A 17,479-nucleotide genomic window follows, 5' to 3' on the forward strand; every position below is an offset into this window, starting at 1 on the left:
TTTAATAGATAACTGTCAATGTTGTTCCCAAGGTCATGGTGTGGAAGTGCACAAGTTTGAAATCTGAACTCAAAGGTTAAATTACAAAGTTTGTTCTTTCAATATTTCTAAGTTGTTCTCAGTCCTAGCTATCCATTAGAATCTCCTGGGTGGCTTTTAAAAATAACATATCCAGACACCATCCCCAGATATTCTTATGTAATTTGTCTAGTATGGGACCCGGGTATGAGTATGTTTCTTATTTTGGTAATCTTCTTCCATGATTCAAAGGTGTGGTTGGGATTAAAGACTATTTTTTTCTTTTTTAAAAAAATTTAATTAATTAATTAATTTAGAAAGCATGCACACGTATGATGGGGGGAGGGGAAGAGGGGGAGGGAGAGAGAGAATCTCAAGCTGACTTTGTGCTCAGTGCAGAGCCTATTGCAGGGCTCATCTCTACAACCCTGAGATCATGACCTGAATCAAAATCAAGAGTTGGTTGTTTAACATTATGAGCCACCCAGGCACCTGAGGACTGTTGTTATACAATGTTATATGTCTCTTGGTGGGGATGGATGTGGGAAGGATAGAATTTGGTGTACTTTAATAGTTTTAAAGTCTGGTCTAGGATCAACAGCATCATTCTCATCTGACGTCATATTAGAAAAGTAAAAACATTAAATTAATGGGGCTCAACAATCTGCATTTTAAGAATGCATGCTAAAATTTGAGAAGAGTTGGCATGGAGATTACAGGTCTTGGGTTTGAGGTCAAGAAGACCTAGCTTTTAACTGGCTTTCAATATTTAACAGCTATGCTCATTAAATCGAGTAACTTAACATCTCTAGGTCTCAATTTCCGCAGATGTAAGAATAAAAAAGTAATGTTATTTACTCCTCTGATATGTAATGGGGTATTTATGTAAATCACCTGGCCCATACCAATTGTTCAATAAATAGTAACTAATACTAAGAGGTAAGTATTTCAGAAAGAGTAATGTGTCAGAAACTGATCCTATAAGTGGAAGCTTAAACGAGCCCATCTTTAAAGATCTGGGGAAGGCAGTTATGAGAATATAAAGCAGGTAATTGAGAGTTGCATGAGTGTATTATGCCTTAAAAGATTCTCAACCACTAATATTGAAAAATGTAGAAAAATATCCAGCTTACTGAATACTTAAAGAGTTGTCTTTCTGAACAGAATTGAAAATACCTATTATGCATAATGTTGGATATGTAATGGTTATATAATACTAACATTTCCAATTTTTTCATTTGGTTAAAGATATTGCTGACTTGCTTTTAGTTTCATTTGTTTAAATACTCTTTGAATGTTTAGATAATAGATTTAGTCATGCAAAGTACTGATGACGAATGGGTTAGATTTGAACTTTGAGCTTAAGTACACTTCCTTTTTGAGCCAGGACTCATTCCCTCCCTATTCTTTCTTAGAGATCCACAGTCTAAAAGCAAGTACCTTACCAGAAGGAAGTCATGTGATGAAAGAATGAAAGAATTCCTGAGATCTTAAAGTAGATCTACCTGTTTACTCCTGCAATTTTTTTATAGTCTACTGACAAAACCTGTGTGTGTGTGTGTGCGTGTGTGTGTGTGTGTATGTGTGTAAGATATCCTTAAAAAGTTACCAAAGATTATTATGGACAAATAATATGGGCAGGTATGAATGATCAGAATGGAGAAGAATCACAATTTTGCATTTAAGTAGTTTTCAATAATAAATCACTGTGATATTTATAATACCTTGAGTTCTAAACCAGTACTCTAAATAAAGCAATTACACTTTTATGTAAGTACTCGTACCTTTCTTCTGAATAATATTGGTCACTAATTTTGTCTTTTATATTTGTAAAAAAAAAAAGAGATATTTATAGTTTAATTCTATGGTTAACCTTAACTTGTTAACAGATTAGTAAAGATTTGTAATACTATTTACTTTACTAATTAAAAAGTGATGTTACCATAGTAACTAGTATATCTTGATACTCTGTTTATGTAACCTCTGAGATTCAGAGTAGTTTTTCATCTGAATTCTGTTAGCTACGCTGATTTCACATGCTCTCTTGCACTTTGGACTATAAAAGAAAATGCTTTCTTTACTGATTTATTAAGTTTGAGTATTTTTAGACAATCTGTTTATATTATAGAGCAAGCCTCTGATGTTTGGGAGATTTTAAAGGTGGAAATAATTTAAAAGCACTTTCAAAAAGACTTTGGGAATAGTAAAGAGGTGGTGATAGAATATTTGTTTAAGTAACTGTGGACTTAGACTTTCAGTTTCAGAAAATGCCTTGAAGTAAAAAGGATCAGTCATTTGATGAATATGTTGTTCTGAGGAATTCTTCTATAGGAGAGACCACATCTCGTTATTGGGAAACTATCTTATTAACTCAAAACATGTAAAGAAAAAGAAATCTTGCTTAGATTCTAATAAGTTTGCTACAAATAATATATGTGATTTTTTTCCACTGAATGAGTGACTGGCTTGGAGTTCTGGAAATTTAACACACTCTTCATATGGCTTGTTTTCTTCCTCTTAAGTTTTCCATATGCTGTTGCTTCTGCTTGGAATAATTTCATCATTTCTTCACATCTCCATCCCTACTTTGTCCCTAATATTTCTTGGTTTACTCTATCTGTTCTTTAGATTTTAGTTGGAATGTCACATTCTTTGGAACTATCAGTCTGATTCCCCAAGACTATGTTAAGGCTCTTCCTACATGCTCATGTAACACCTTTTGACGATAGTTTCATGCCTAATTGTAATGGCTGGTTCACTTCTTTGTCATCCACTCCCTGAAGTGCCCTTGAGGAAAAGACTAAGATCTTATTACATGCTGTGGGCTCAAAAACTCATTTAGTTCCTGGCATATATATATATATATACACACACATATATATAGCTGTATATATACATATGTATGTATATATATAACTATATATATATAACTATATATATAGCTGTATATATATATATATAGCTGTGTGTATATATATATATATATATATAGAGAGAGAGAGAGAGAGAGAGAGAGCTGTATTAGTTTCCTAGGGCTGCTATAACAGAATACCACAAACTGGATGGCTTAGAACAACAGAAGTGTATTTTCACCAGTTTTGGAATCCAGAAGCCCCAAAACAAGATGTTGGCAGAGTTGATTCCTACTGGAGGTTCTGAGGGTGAATTTGTTTTAACTTTTCTCCTAACATTTGGTGGTTGCTGGCAATCACTGGCATCCCTTGGTTTATAGACATATCACGTCAGTCTCCGTCTTGTCTTTACATGTTCTCCCCTGTGTATGTGTCTGTGTTTCTTCTTTTCTCACAAGGACATCAGTAATACTGGCTTAGGCAGGCCCACCGTAATTCCCTATGACCTTATCTTAACTTGATTTTATCTGCAAAGACCCTATTTCCAAATAAAGTCACAGTCACAGGTATTGGGAGTTAGGACTTCAACGTATCTTTTAGGGAACACAATTCAACCTACAACAGTAACCACATAGTACATTTTTACTTTATGACCAGGTTGATATAAAATGTAATCTTAGTCATGAGCAGACCAGTTACTAAGCTGCTGACAAGCTTATTACTTAGTCACTTTACTTATCAGGATAGCATTCATAGAATGGAAAGGACTTGATTCGCTTAGGTCAATGGTCTCAACATCCAGATTTGATAGCCCCTTTACAGATTTTATTTATTGATAATAGACCCTTTGATTCATTTGCTGAATGTAGGAACAAGGGTGGTGAATAGGCACAGCTTAAACAATTCTAGAAAGGATAAATTCATATGCAGTGACTTTAGAAAGAATTAGCCCCCAAATAACTGTGCTCTGTTCAGAGCTGTTAATTCTTATGTGTAACTCAAAATCTTGTATTTCTAATTTGGGTCATCTTTATTTTATACCCACTGCAAGGCAGGGGGAGAGGAGGAAATACGAAAAGTTATTTCTTGGCATTTAGCAATTAGCTGATTAACATGCAAATTTTATTCAAAGTCATATAAAATATGCATCTATTATTTTTGGTTCATCAGATTGGGTTATTTTTAATTTTAATAAGATGCAACAATAATTAAGCGATTTAAAATATATAATTTAATACTGAACTAGTTTCTCAGTAGTGTTGCACATGAGGTCCCAGGGACATGCTCAGCTCCAAGGTCCAACAGACAGCAGGCAGAGGCTGGAACCTGGAAACCAGCCCATGCTGGCGAGGACTAGAGAGGATTGCAGAATTCCAGGGAGAAGAAAGCAAAAACCCAAATTGGCACTAGGGAAAAGAGGGATTTTGGCATGTGTCTGTGAGTGTATGTGCTGTGTGCCTGTGTGTATGTTGTACATAGTGTTGGGTTAAGGGGTTAATATGTTTTGGATCCAGTTGGAAGGGAATGTGTGCAGCTGGAAATGTGTATGAATGCTGATGGGTCTGCACATTCGGTAGATAAATGAATGTTGCTGCTATTGGAAGATGTTCTATAACTTACAAAAGGTATACCTCCTAGATTGTCTAAATCACTAGGATTTTACTATTTTATCTTTAGAAATTCTCATAGGGGTCTTCTTATTTTTATTATTCAGCTAAGCCAGCAGGGGGAAGTCACACATTACTTTTTGGTGGGCTTTTGAAACATTTCTTCAGACTCTTTTTAAAAAAGAAGGTCTATCTTCTTGTTAGAAATAAATAAATAATTAGGAGAGTGCCTATACTTATGATTCTCACAAGCACACTAGTATCAATTCTTAAAGAGCAGTCTTAGACTTTCTTATTTTTTCTAATTAAAAAAATGAAGCACTCCAATATCCCTGGTAAAAAGTACTTGCATTGTTGATGATATTCGTGATGCTTTCAAATTACTAATTCCATTTGTGACATAAGAAACTTAATTACTAAATTTGCATGATATTCCAAAAAGTAAAGGGGAATCTATTAGTCAATTTTTAGTTCTAAAAGTAAGTGATTTTAATATTTGCTACTGTAGTCTTCATCCACTTTTTTTGCAATTTAAAAATAATCTGAGGAAGAAGGGAAACATTTTAAATTTCAAGATATAAACAAGAATAGCTCTTTGCCAACACAAAACAATATGGAGACTCTATGGCTATTGTTTCTGGGAAGAGCTGATTACATCATATTGTCTGTATTCTGTAGGAGAAACTGTAATGCTTCCATGACTAGTAATGGGATGGTCTAAGTGAACTTACTGTGCAATTTTGAGTGACATGGAAGGATAACACCATTATTCTTTGTATTTTAGTCTCTATACTTAGTTAATCAAGTTCACTGTTCCATCATCAATTGTCACTCACTCATTATGTAAAATTTAAGCATCTTCATTTAATGTTATTGTATTGTTTCTGTTTACTACAGCTGGTTGCAATAGACTCAAATGACAATTTCACAGTTACACATAAAAGGTCACAAAAATAAACATTCAAAATAGAAACATCTTACTTTGCAACAAGTATACAACTTAAATACGAGTAAGATATCTAAAGTTATGAAAACTGGAAGGAGTTTATCTCATTATATGTAAACTCGTCTATTCGAAAGATGCCATACATTTTTTAAAATATATTTTTTAAAGTAAATGGTTAGGTGACATTTATCTTTGAAATCATAAATCCTCAATCATTATGATTCGTCTATGTTGCTAATTACATACAAATGTTTAACATATTACAGAGAAAGGTAATAGAAAATAATGATCATATATTTAACAAATATGAAAAAATATCCAAAAAGTTAATTATGAAATAATATTCAGATTAAGAAATAGAACAAAAACCACTAAAACAGCTGTTACTAGAAGAGCAAAACTATATAATTTACGTATTTCATATTTTGGAAATTTTTAATTTTTCTACATGCACACACACACACACTGAAGTGCAGAGCACAAACCGTGCGGTGCAAGAGCACGCAGAATGAAAAGGTGGCAAGGGAGCTGTACCACCAAATCTGTATCTGTCATCGCCAGGGCTTCTTTAAAAGTGTTAACACAAAAGTACACCTAGCAACTAGCTCTCAGAAGAATATTCTTAACTGCTATTGAATTAAAATCTCAAATGGCTAATAAGATAGGAATGAAATAATTGTTTTCTTTTATTGATAGAAATAATACTAAGTTATGAGCCTTTCCTCTCACTGCTGGGGTTAAAATTTTAGTCATTCTATTCTGGGAAAGAGTGTATTATTCCTAAAAGTATATGAATTTCAAACTACGAGAACAAAGCAGTTATATGTTAAGTGTAGTACATACCAGACCTAGATTATTTTCATTCATTAAAAATAATTTAAAAATATCAATAACCTTTAGATATTGGCAAAAAGACATAGGATAAATGGTAATCTTAAGAACCAAATGAAGCATTTAAACATACTGACAAGTCTGGTGCAGAACTATTAGAGGGAAGTTACTTTAGTTAGATTACATTTTCTTTAACAGTAAAGTTTATAACTAGCATATCTATTTCCTGATCAGCTCTTCCAAGCATAATTGCCACTAAGTAAATTTTTTAAAAAAATGAACCGGTTTCCTTTCAATTTATGTAGCACTTTAATTTGGAAATATAATCATAGAAATCAGCCCATTAGTTCTGCTGATTGGAGATGAGAATCAGGATTACAATAAACATGATATGATGTATAGTAGACCCAAATGCATTGATTATATACTACCCAAGACTCATGTAAATTTCCTATATTTTATGTTGCTATTTTTAATATCTTTGTGTCAACATGCCTCATGGTAATTTAGGAGCAGTTACATAGACCCTTCCTCCAGTACTATGGCTTTTGGCTTAAAATGTTCACTTGCATTTAATATTATGGAAATTTACATGTTGGGTTTAAGTGGCCTGAAGTTCAAGTATGTAAGATAAAATGGAAATAATGCAGCCTACTGCAATCATATTGTGCCAATATTCAGGCAGGGCACAGAGGAAAGACACAACAGGTTTTGAAACCAATCAAATTAATCACAGCCTAAGCTGGGAAATAGAGAGGGAAAGATTGCTGCTCATCAGGTCATGCTGTGCTGATGAAGGAAACAGATCTGGTCATTTGATTACAGGGCTATAGATACAAAATTGCGGAAACCCTTCCCAAGTAACTAACTTGTAGTAAGTGTGGGTATTTCTGCGGCTTGAGAGCACGAGCCGAATCACTTTTATAATCCGTGGATGCTTTTAGATAAGGAGCTTAAATACAACCAAAAATATGCCAGTCTCAGATCGAGTAACAATTTATGATACATAGAAAACAATACAGGAGAGGGAGCTAAATAGTGTGAAATTGAAAAACAGCGGCCGGGGTGGAAGCTCTTGAGGTATATGAATCAGAGACACATAAATACAATTGTAGGCTTTTGCCTTTCATTATAGTGTCGTGTGGACCTCTTAAAAACTTCTTTTGGTATCTGATATTCCTCCAACTCTACTTCAGGGAGATAATTTAAGTGTCTGGAATGCTGGCTGAGGAAACATGTTGGAAGTTGAATAAGGCCAGCACTCTCCTCCTGTCAGCTTCAATATGCTTCCTCCTTGAGTTCAGCGGTGCCGTTTACAGAAATCTCTGAATGACACAATGTGTTTATTAATACTAAGTATTTACCTGTATAACGAAGTGATGGTGGGTAATAGTGGTCTCTAAGAATTTTTGAAATTTTTGACTTTGATTAAAATTTCAGATTTAATATTCTCCAACAGTGTGACTTTGGACACAGTGCTTATTCTTTCTCCTCAGTTTCTTTATTTATACAATGGAGATGTTAACATCTACTTCATATGGCTGCTATAGAGATAATGAAATGATCTATGTTAACTGCTTACAGGGCACCTCACAGGTAGAGGATTCTTAATTGGCTAACAGCTATTTCTGTAGCCCACAATTCTCTTCACTATTTAAAATCTTCATCATTTGGGAGTGGATGATCTCTTCAAACTTAGGTAATATTAAATAGATTTTCATGCCTTCTGCCCTTAAAATATGATAGAAAATAAGTTACCACTAATGAAATATTGGCAATTCACAAACTTTTCAAACTGTCTTCAAAGTCTGACTATTTTGGGGCACCAAATTATATAAGCCAAGACAAGTACTTGTTCTGTATTTTAATGAGTGAAGCTGATATCATAGCTTTTTAATGTAATGTATTTTCATGGCTCCTGTCACTGTGAAAACCAAGTCTTCAAAGAAATACATTTAAAAAAGAAATGGATATGTGAATGCTTTTGGTCCCCCCTCTCTTCTAGCCATGACAGACAAAGTGAGCGATGAAAGGAGAGCTCATTATTTTGAAGAAATGACACCTTAAATTAAAATGGCAGTGTTCTCTTCCTTTCTTAGAAGTCCTTTTATAGTGAGAGCCAAACACCTGTTATGAGTTCAATTGTGTCCCCTCAAATTTTTATGTTGAAATTGTAACTCCCATTTCCAGAGAATATGATTTTATTTAGAAATATCATCATTGCAGATGTAATTAGTTAATATGAGGTCATACTAGAATAGAGTAGGTCTCTAATCAAATATGACTACTGTCCTTACAAAAAGGGAAATTTGGACACAGACATGCACACAGGTAAAACACCATGTGAACATGAAAGCAGAGATTGGGATGATGCTTCTATAAGCCAAGGAATGCCAACAATTTCCAGCAAGCCACCAGAAGCTAGAAGAGGACTATGGAATAGGTCATCCCCATAGCCCTCAGAAGGAACCCTGCTGACACCTTGGTCTTGGACTTCTAGCCCCAGAACAGTCAGACAATAAAATTCCATCGTTTAAGCCACCCAGTTTGTGGCATTTTGTTATGATAGCTCCAGTCAACTAATACAACTTCAGACTATTTATTGAGATACGAGTTCGGGAGAATTGTGTATAAATCTATTTTAGGCTTCTATTGTTGTAAAACTAATGACCACAACTTAGCAGCTTAAAACAACACATATTTGTCATCTGGCAGTTTCTGTGAGTCAAGAGTCTGGGCACAGGTGATCTGGAAACTCTGCTCAGGTTCTCGCAAGACTCAATCAAGGTGTTAACTTGGCTGCATTCTCAACTGAAGGCTTGATTGGAGAAGAATCTACCACCAAGCTCATTGAGGTTGTTGGCAGAATTCTTTTCCTTGTGTTTGTAGGACTGACGCATTCCACCAACCCCCACTTTTTTTTCTTCTTTTTAACTATTGACTGGGAGCTATTCTCAGTTCCTAGAGGCTCTCTGCTGCTCATTTTTAAGTACTCTCCTCTATAGTCATTTCACGACAGGACTGGTTTTTGTTTTTTTTGTTTTTTTTTTCCGCCCAAAGCTAGCAGGTCAGTCTACTAAGACTGAATCTTATATAATGTCAGATAATCATAAGAGTAATGTCCCATTACCTTTGCCATATTTTATTGGCTAGATAAATTCATAGTTTTGGCCCATACTCAAGGGGAAGTAATTGCACAAGGACAGAACTCATTGGAGGTCATCCTCCAGTGAATTGATCAAAATACCTAAAAATATATATTTTTTATTTTTATTTTTTAAAAATATTTTTTAGTAATGAGAAAACATGATCAGCTTTGATACACACACATACACATTCAACAATAGAAGCAGGTCAGTTGTTCTATTAGAAAATAATCATAGCATTACAGAGCTTGCAACTCTATAATGATCAAGTTCTGAAGGTAGAGATATAAAGCTGTATTTACCTGGAGGAGATTAACTAGTACAAGTCTAGCCAAGATATTCTGGAATGTCCACTGTCATTCTTTCAAAATCCCTTTGGTTTTTCAATTTCTCCCAATTTATGATTGACTATATTGCCATTTCTCATACACAGAAAAGATACACTTAAACACTTCTGGAGTGCACCTGAAGTAAAGGTAAAATGTTTATAATTACATGGGGCTGAAAAATAAAAACATTTTTAAGTTATAAGAATGAAAAGAAGGAAAAATATAATTGACCAGAATTACTGACGTATTTTTAATCCATTAGTTCTTTCAATGAGAGCTACAACTAAATATAGTTGAGAAAAGGTCAAAGATGCTATTATAGATGAATTTGGGGGATTTTAATTAGATACAATTGGTGAACTATTTTCAAAGCCCTAGATTTATTTATTCTGAAAAACATTAGATATTGTGATTCAGTTATAATTTAGACATGTAGTACAAGTTAAGTTCCATTCCAGTTAATACTATATTTTTCTAGGTACACATTCAATAGATAAAAGGGAAAATATTTCACAATTTAACTCAGTTATATGGGATTTGATTCTATGATAAGATGAAGGACTGTGGGGGCGCCTGGGTAGCGCAGTAGTTAAGTGTCTGCCTTCGGTTCAGGGTGTGATCCCAGCATTCCGGGATCGAGCCCCACATCAGGCTCCTCCACTGGGAGCCTGCTTCTTCCTCTCCCACTCCCCCTGCTTGTGTTCCCTCTCTCGCTGGCTGTCTCTCTCTGTCAAATAAATAAATAAAATCTTTAAAAAAAAAAAAAGATGAAGGACTGTGTTCTCTTACTTTCGTATCTTTAAATTTGTAAAGCTCTTTCTGAAGATATATATTGATTAGATTACATAAACATTCTGCAAAGTGAAATTAAAGTATACATATCATATAAGAGAGTTAGTCAGCAGGGATTGGTTTCTAAATGTTATGTACCCAGACGGCCATCAGGCAGCCAGCAGAAAAATGCATTTTGAAGCCATGGAGTCTTCAGTTTTTATCTCTGACATTACATTGAGATTCGACAGATGGAAGCCCAGCAGCAGACATGCACAATGGATGCCAAATGAGGCACATATACATAGCAGAGTGGTGCCCTACCCAGGCGGTCATCGTCTCCTTTCCAAACCTTTAACATGGCTCACTCAAACTTGACTACGCTGTAGCGATACTGACACATTCTTCAGTCATTGGTGAATGTCAGTGGGCTCTTGGCTCTCTGCATTAGGAACTTTAGCACGCTCTCTTCTCTGTACATATGTCCAGGTTGGCAGCCAGTTGGCATGGCTGCTGATGCGTCTCTATCTGTCAGATCTCTTCATCACCTCTGGGACAGAGATAGACGATATGAGTATGTTAGCAAGAATGTTACCATTGGCTGTGGAAATATGTCCAGGGAAATAAAAATTAGGAATTACCTTTATCATCTAAGCCAAGGGTCTATTCATATTTTAGAATACAGGAAAAATCCAGGTAAAATAGGGAAAAAATGCATGATAATTTTAGCCAAGACTTTAAATAGTCTTCAATAGTTAATTGAGCCAACATAATAAAAAGTTACTATTAAAAAAATAGTTAATTGAGCCAAGGAGAGTATACATCAAGCTTACGAAGAACTAGAACAGTTTTTCTAACACAATATCGGGAAGGGCATTAAAAAAACCCCCAAAACCTAATAACCAATCTTTTTAATTGATTAAAATTACAATAATAGATTACTTGAAACAGAACTATGCAGATGTCCTAAATGTTCTGTGTAATCAATTTTCAGAAATTTTTAGGACGATGTGTCTGATCTATACTCACATGCACATATGTCTGTATTTTCCATTTGCCCTACACATTGCCCAGCTAATAAACAGCACCAAAATAATTTTGCTTCAAATTTGTCAGGTAACCTTGAAATAATTGGTTGAACTGGTTCCATTTTAAATTAACTTCTCCATCATCTTTTCATTTCATGATGTTATCTTTAATTCATCTATTCATTTATATCAACAAATATTTACTGAATTCACTATCACCTCTTTAACCTTTGAAGCAGTTCCTCTGATTATGTTCCCTAGTTAATTTTATGAAGTCACTATCCACTCACTCACTCATTCACTTGAGACAAAAACTTGAGAATCATCCTGGATTTTTCCCCTTCACTGACCTCTCACATGCAATCTGTTCTTAGTCTTCCTAATTCTATTTCGTCCATATCACAGATAAGTCATCCAATTTCCAATGCCAGCAGTATTCTTCCCTATGTATTCAAATGCTCATAAATAGGACCGTATACCCCAGACTTTGAAAAATATACCAGTGTCACCGTTTCATGATTGTATGCATGCATTTTTCACAAAGGGGATAAATATTATAACTTTTAATCATCCTGGGGGAGGTTAATTATAAAATAGCAATAGAAATAGAGACTGGGACAAATGTGGGAAGAAATTTTTCCTCTTGTATCTGAATGGGAGTGGTGGACAATCATGTCTCATTTTTAGATATGGAAAAGTTGTCAAAATGTTCTTTTTAAAAGTAAACATCTTATTTTACTGACGCCCCTCGATTAGGAATGGAAACCTTAACCTTGGCCTTTTGTGATCTCGACAGCAACTGCGGGTCAAGGGGATTTGTCTGAGTTCCAGTTTGATGAGTGAGGGGGAAAAAACAAGAAAACAAACAAAGAATACAAAATAATAATTTAATAACTCTTTACGGGTTCTAGGACACAATAAAGGAGGCGCGGGACTTGAGGGAAGACTGGACTTCATGTTTACCTAGGCAAGCTCTGGTTGGGGTCCTGACATCAGTTCATTGGCTTGAGTCCTATGTAATTGCAGTATAAGTTATGGTTACATACATGGGATCTGATGAGAGATTCTGTGGGTTTGAATTTGAATCCTCCTCATCTTTAGCAAATAATTTAACTCTCTAGGTCTCAGTTTCTTCTTTAAAAAAAGAAAGATAATAACAATGATAGAACTCACAGAAGCATTTAGAGTAAATATCCTTTGACATAGAGTAAGTGATAAATTGATTGAAGAGATATGTCAACTATGGTCGTCATCCAGATCAAATAACTGAAAGTGTGGCTTATACCGACTTTGCTTCCACATTCTCTCTGCCTCCAGGTTGCCCTCTCTGACCCATCCTTCACCATTGGTAACAGAATTGCCAGAATATGCTCTTTAAAACCAGAATTGATTATGTAATTCCCCAGGTTAGTTTTCTTCAGGCATTCTTCATAGCTTTCAGGTTAGACCAACATTTCTCACCACAGCATGTAAGTAGAGTGACCATACGATTTATCATTTAAGCATAGGAGTTAAAATATCTACTATTAATAATTACTTTGGGGCAATAGGCATAACTCAGGTTTATTGCAGGTAAACAGGCACCTATGGTTATTACAGAGAAGTCTTTTTGTGATCTTGTTTTCAACCTCACCGGTTAGTTTCTGGTCTTCTGCTGCAGCTACCCAGACCCACCAGCAGTCCCTAAAGCATTATGCTTCTCTGTACCTTTGAATATGCAACTGTTAACAATTCTCATTTTTTTCTCTCCATTCTCTTACCAGATTTATCCTTGTCATTTTAAGGCACTGCTGAATTCGGGAAATCTCTTTAGATTCATAGATTCTGAGTCATTTGTGTGTCTGTCTGTAATACGTGCATTTATCTTTATCGTTATAACAGTTATAAAAAACAGCTGCCAGGTATATAATATCTTCTACGCCAGGCACACTAGTACCAGGATAAGTGTTTTGTATGTGCTTTCTCTAAACAATCCTGCAAAGTAAATGTACATTTTCTGTAGTTTGAAGATTAAAAAAACAACAACAAAACAACAAACAAACAAAAAACTAAAGCCCAGGGAGTTAAGTGACTTGCTGAGGCCCACACAGCTAGTAAGTGGCAGAGCCAATATTCAAGTTCACATTGATCCATATCTAAGCCCATCTTTTCGCCAAATGGCCCTCTCATCAAAACAGTTATTACCAAGAATTGCAATGAACATATGTATTATCTGTCCATCTATATCATAGATATCTTGAAGGTTAATACTATTCCTTACTCATTTTTTTCTTTTAAAATGTCCCGTACTTAGTATAGTGCTGGCACAGGGTAAGCACATAACAAGTGTTGGATAGATGAATGGATTGCTAGATCTTGACCAATTCAGTGACTCTGTGAACAGTAACCAGTTTCTTCCAGTTCAAAGGCATCCTTCCCAAGTTTTCTGCCTTTGGACACATTCCTCAACCTTGGGACTGTGGTTCTCATATCTTGGTTGACCACCTAACAAGATTTTGAAGTCTGAATCCAGCACTGGATTAAAGTATTTGGAAAAGAAAAGAAAAGAAAACAAAACAAAACCAGGCCAACCTACACATTCAGCAAGGCACAAAGGCTTCCTAGGAGGATGGTGGATCAGGGAAACAAAATCTTTTACTACATTATACAAGAGGAATTTTATGTACAGATTGCCTCTATTGTTGTGTCTCAGAATTAACCAGAAATATTCTTTCTCAAAAATGTGCTGAGATCATTAAGGAAATGGCAATTGTGATAAGAATAGGAAGAGGAAGAATGAGAGGCAATTTTGGAGCATAAGGTTACTGTGGAGGAGGCCAGGTCTTAATGGGATTTTAAAGCAGGGGACTTTGGCTAGCTAGACGACAGTATGGCAAGACTGACAGGATGGTGGCACTGGGTGTCTGGTAATTTGAGGAAGGGAGTATTAGGTCATGGAAGAAGCAGTGGCACAGAAAAGTGTTTAGTAAGAAGCATCATACACAACCCTCACTGTTCAATTTTGTTTCAGGCTAGTCCTTACCTCCTGTGAAAACCCAGGGGCAAAGTGAATCTGCCATTTGACTCATATTCCTGTCAACTTCAGGGTGACTGCTGCAGACACAGATGGGCGTCTCACTACAGAAAGAAAATTGTGCAAGGGTACTTTATGACATGAGCAGCTGTGCCTGCCCACCGTTTGGAAGGGCCCGTGCAAATCAGTCACCTTTAATGTTCTGGGTTTAAAAATGTTGAAATCTTACTGTTCTGTCCCAACAAAATAGAGGAATCCTCCCAGTTTTTATGTCTCCTTCCGTTTTATCTATATTTACCTATACGTAGAAAAAGGCATGCAAAAATCAATGAGATACAGTCCAGCCGTGAGAGGCTCATAATTTAGATGGCTCAGAGGTGGCTTCAATAAATGAATGCGCTCAGAGTCCTGAAACCTGAATTCTATTCTCAACTCTGCCATTATTGGCCATGTGACCTTGGGTAAATCTCTTGGCCTTCTTAGGTTTTCCTTATGTTTTAAATAAGGACACTGTGACAGATAATCCCAAAGGTACTTTGCAGTTTAAAAAAATTTTTGTATCATTCTTAACAAAGTTAGAAATGCTAAAAGAACATGGAATTTTGGAGTCAGCCAAATCTGAATTAAATCCTTAAACCACCACTGGGTGACCTTGGAAAAGTTATGTATCCTCTCTACAGCTAATTTTTCATCTGGAAAATGGGAATAATATTGCTGACCTTGCAGGCTTGCAGTGACCATCAAATAAGATTCAGTGTGAAGCTGACAGCATATCACCTGGTGCATAGAAGATATTGATAAATGGGGGTCATTATCAGAAAACTTTTATAGGTGGAGGGAAATCTCATTTCTGATGAGAGGAATGCCAAATGGGACACTCAACTTACTGTTCGCATTCCTCACCCGTGAAGGTGTCCATGAATTGAAATTAGCACTGTGTGTGAGCCTCATGGGATTCAAGTGTTGCTAAGGCAACCACTAATTTCCAAATCAGGGTAAATAGTTTCACAGAATGTACAGTTTCCTTTAACAAATTGGATTCCAGGGAAGGGTACACCTTTCCTTCCCCCGCTGCTCTGTAGCCCAGCTAGGGCTGTGCACCTGCAGCTCTCAGTGCCAGGGGCTGCTTTCATCTTCTGCCAATGACACTCTGAAGGGGAACAGCCAGTAAGAGAGATCCCTGAGGTCTGTCAGCTTTACCCAGTCTTTACCTTTTGTACTTTGTCAAGTTGTAGTCACATTTCTTGACTCCCACAGTAGGGCACTGAAACAGCTCCTCAGCACATTCGTGTAATAGACTTCTCAGCAAAGATGCCATGCGGTTTGCAGCCATCTCGTCCTGCCTTCTCTTCCGCACTCTGCAACCATCCTTATTTCCCCTACTCACTCATATGAATTCCTGCAGAGAATGAACCTATTATTAAGCCGGCATTGCCTCTCCTGCTACATTCTTGTGTGAAATTAGTCCTCTTCATTGTTGCGAATAATAGGCAACCACTTATATATCAATGAAAATTCACTGCACTGCTGTGGGATTATTTCAGTCCTCGATAAGCTACACATTCCTGCCATTGTTTATGGAGAGTGATTTTAAGTCTTTATTGCTTCATTTTAAATGTTTTCTTTTGGGTGGGGTGGCCAATCTTCCCCGTGCACTTAGCATATTTTCTCCTTTAACCCCTTGGAATAATGGGTACTGTAACAGTGACATCTTTTTTTTTGCAATAATTCATAGTGTTGGCTTCTGCTTTTGAATATGCCAGTAGCAAAGCATGAATACAATAGTAAAAAGTCATGGAAATATGTTAATTGCTTTCCTTAAGAATATGAAAGGAAATCTGTGATTTTTTTCGTCTTTCCTGGTCAAGTCCTGAATTCAGAAAAAGCCTCACTAGCTTTTACACAGCTTCATGAGGAAAAGGCTTGACCAGTCACTTTCATTGAAGTTATGACAGCCACAGTGTTAGAATTCTCATGCACACTGTCTTCCTTAGAACTTGAAATAACTCTGGACAGTGGGTATTATTGTGTCCATTTTACTAATATGGAAACTGATTGGAATTTTAAAAGATCTTACATTAAAAAATATTTAATTTGGAAAGCTCATGTATCTCTGTAGTATACCAAATTTACTGATATGTTCTATAGAGCAAAACATTTCTCCCCATGCTAGGAAAAGCAGAAGTAAAAAAAAAATATTGCACATAAAAGAAAAAAATGTATATATTTAGTTTAAAGGATGATGATAAAATGGACACACATGTATTCACTACTCCCTTAAGAAAAAGAACCTACCATCCTGATGTGCCAGTCCTGGGCTTATTGGCCCTTAGATCTATGCTCTGTATCACTAGAGGGAAGGACTTTGCAGGTTACCTTACCCCAGTTCCCTTTCACCTGTGGTAGATCAGTGTGAACCATGGCAGGAGATGGGAAGACAGGAAGAAGGAAGAAGCCGGGGCATGTTCTGTCTCCGGTCTTGCCTTATACACACTCCTGGGGTAGCTGTGTATTCTCCATCGCTCTTGAATAGGCCCTTGTGGTTCCTGTCTAGGCTCTGGTAATACCAGCTCCTCTTTTTTCGCTTTGGCCTAGACATGATAGTGGATTCATGCTTTCACTAGTTCTGGGCTTATCTCACTCTCCGGTATTTGGTTTCTCAGCTCTTCCATCACCTACGTCAATAATTTCTTATTAAATTTCCTGTAATACAAATTCTTGAAATGGTTTCATTTTTTAATATTTCAATCCTGATTAATGGACCTTAAAAGCCCTGTGTGTTCCTCCTTGATCACACCTTTCACCCAACCCCAGCAGTAACCACTATTCTGATTTTTAAATTTAGCATTCTCTTTATAACCTATATATCCTTAAACACTATATACTTTTTTACTTTTTAAGTTTTTCACTTTATATAAGTGGAATCACACAGTATGTT

At 36.0% G+C, this 17,479-nt stretch overlaps 1 pseudogene; it reads right to left on the reverse strand.

Moving 5' to 3' along the window:
• LOC103673175 overlaps positions 1-15,874 on the reverse strand; it is a 44,479-nt pseudogene extending 28,605 nt beyond the window's left edge.
• Positions 15,875-17,479: the final 1,605 nt, after the last annotated feature.

This window comes from Ursus maritimus, unplaced genomic scaffold, assembly GCF_017311325.1.
Source record: "Ursus maritimus isolate PB19 unplaced genomic scaffold, ASM1731132v1 scaffold_4, whole genome shotgun sequence".
Classification (NCBI taxonomy): Eukaryota; Metazoa; Chordata; class Mammalia; order Carnivora; family Ursidae; genus Ursus; species Ursus maritimus.